This window comes from Atta colombica, unplaced genomic scaffold, assembly GCF_001594045.1.
Source record: "Atta colombica isolate Treedump-2 unplaced genomic scaffold, Acol1.0 scaffold238, whole genome shotgun sequence".
In the NCBI taxonomy this organism is placed as follows: Eukaryota; Metazoa; Arthropoda; class Insecta; order Hymenoptera; family Formicidae; genus Atta; species Atta colombica.
This window is the reverse complement of record NW_017259336.1, coordinates 1672395-1674103: the sequence shown is the minus strand read 5'-3', so window position 1 is coordinate 1674103 and position 1709 is coordinate 1672395.

Genomic DNA, 1709 nt, shown 5'->3' with positions numbered 1-1709 from the left:
TATTTTGATATCTTTTTTAATATCAATAAATCTGTTCTTTTTTATTACTTTGTAATATTTATATAAAAAATTTTATTTATAAAATTTAATAAGACAAATAATAATATAAAAAAGCAATAGAAATTTAAAAAATAAATACATACATTCATTCTTTACCCAATCTGCTTTTTTAACAGTTTTTTTCACAATTTTGTCATATTTCCTTTACATTTGAAATAAAATAAATAAAAAATAAATGAATTAAACTAAAATGCGAATTTCTCCAAACAATGAATTTAGTTTTGTCTAGCTGCAATGATCACTTGCATCATGTTATCGCAAGGTCAATGCTCTGTAGCTGACCGTATCTTCCTTTCTTACTCAGTATATTTTACTAGTTTACAGTATAAAGTCGCTATGTATACTATGTAAAATTGGATATAGCATAAACACAATAGAGTTTATATAACTCAATATTGTGAAAAAAATAACATAAAAACTTTAACATTTTTTTAATTAAAAATTCAGAACCACACGTAAGTAATCTGTATACCGGAAATCATGATACAATCGAAAAGTAAATAATTTTGAGAAATAAATTGAAAACATAGAATAATTTTATTGTTTATTTTAAGTTTTGCTTTTAGGAAAATTAACATTTTTTAATTAATTTTTTTATTAGAATTATCTCCATCTCGATTGTACACAATTTTTGGAACATCATTGGAACAGATATTGGCATGTAAATTAAAATTTTTTTACTTTAAATTAAAAGAATGTAATATAAAAAATTAAATAATAAGAAATTATAAAATTATTATATATAATATAGAAATTTAATATTCGGTGTAGTAAAAAGAAATCCATTATTTTTCCATTCAATTTCATGCAAAAATAATGGATTTCTTTTTACTACATCTAATATTACACACATACACACACGCACACACGCACGCACGCACGCACGCACGCACGCACGCACGCATGCACGCATGCTGAAAGGCAGGAAAAGTAGGAAAAAAGCGAAAGCGGCGTGCGCGAGAGAAAGAATAATTACTATAAGAAAATAATATAAACTGTGGCATTTCATAGAAACCACATTTTGAATTATATGGAAAATTACAATTGGATAATCTATGTAGTAGCTTAGTGTAGCTTAAATTATAATGTAATAGAACAAAAAATAGATATAAAGCTGTATATGTATAATGGATAATTTTTATTGCTATAAAACTTTATATTAGACGACTTCGCCCCCCCCCCCTAAAATTATGATAAAATTTTACATTAAGCGACCTCGTCTCGATGATATACATTATCAAGGTTGTGACCATGAATGATCTGCAACAAGTTTTTGCTATCACTCGTTATTCATTAAAAAATTATTAATCAAACAATTTTTATAAGTAAAACAATTTTTAAACACAAAATAATTATTTCACTGTACAGATTGTTTCTTAAAGATTGCCTACTCAACACTGACTTATTAAAAAATTTGAGTCGAAATGTCCTGAGTCATTTTCTTATAACATTCAGTAAAGCAGTTTTTATTACCAAGTAAAACTAATTCAATTAGCGCTGTTCTTTAAATTTAAACGGGCGCACATCAGTAAACTGTTTAAAAGTGTGTGCTTATATATATTTGATCTTATATGTATGTGAATGCGCCTTTCTCGTTAGAGAGAGAGAAAAAGAGAGAGAGCGAGAGGGAGAGGGAGAGAGGGGGAGAG